Source organism: Cynoglossus semilaevis, chromosome 12 (assembly GCF_000523025.1).
Source record: "Cynoglossus semilaevis isolate Cse_v1.0 chromosome 12, Cse_v1.0, whole genome shotgun sequence".
NCBI classification, from domain to species: Eukaryota; Metazoa; Chordata; class Actinopteri; order Pleuronectiformes; family Cynoglossidae; genus Cynoglossus; species Cynoglossus semilaevis.
In genome coordinates this window covers 17,181,986-17,182,898 of record NC_024318.1, presented here as the reverse complement: position 1 = coordinate 17,182,898, position 913 = coordinate 17,181,986, and the positions used below count along the sequence as shown (strand labels likewise).

Sequence of the window (913 nt, the reverse complement as noted above, 5' to 3'; positions counted from 1 at the left end):
TACAGAGCTCCTTCTCCATATATGGTAAACAACAGCACAAGTAGTAGTAGTTCTCAGCTGGGCTGTGTAATCTGAGACCTATCACCCTCTTCAGCCAGCAGTAGACCGATGTATACTTCAAGAGTCCTGTCATTGTGCTTAATGCTACGTACTCTTGTTACTCTACACACAAGTTCTTCATTTGTCCCAGTCTGGTCACGATTGACAATTAAAGGACTGTTGTAAACGTCTGGGCTAAAAGTAAAGCACACTTATGACTTGGCTTACAAAGGGCCAACATCTATGGAGCTAGAACAGTCTCAAAAAGAATAAATACACAAACAAGGATTCACAAATGTATTTGGAATCTTTACAAATGTATTTTGGCAATTCACAAATGCATGCATGCGAAGATATGTTAGTTTCATAAAATACATTTGTGAATTTTCGAACGCACATTAGTAAGGTGCTTTTAATTTGTAAATTCTCCCTGCATTTGTTTGGGGATTTTTGTGACTCGTCTTTGCTTTTTTTTTTTCTACCTGGGACCCGTTCCAATCAGATGTCTGGTTCTTTTGCAACCAGTCAGTAAATATTATGTGCTTCTTTGACAGAACCATCCGCAACATCCCTTCGTTGTAGTTTTCTTACTTTTTGTTAACTGGACCAACTTTTCCTTAAGTCGAACTTGCAAATATATTTTTTTTTTTTTACAATTGAAATTTCATGCGGGCTTAAGTAAGAGGTTTGCAAACGGAGGGGGGATGGGGGGGGGCAGATGGAATGAATTAATGAAAAGTAACACAGTGGTGTAAATGGTTAACAAGAGACTGGGGAAAAAAATGTATCGGTTGAAGGAAAAATTTGATTCCTGCTCTTGTTTTTACTGTTGCCCATTCGATCTTCTCAGAACAGCAGTAGCAGCCCCCGTGCA

The 913-nt window shown here is 38.9% G+C and overlaps 1 protein-coding gene across 1 annotated transcript in view; it reads left to right on the top strand.

The window, feature by feature from the left end:
- The window catches only part of zswim8 (zinc finger, SWIM-type containing 8), a 30,778-nt gene that overhangs the window by 4,787 nt on the left and 25,078 nt on the right, over positions 1-913 (top strand). The gene's annotated exons all lie outside the window — the stretch shown is intronic.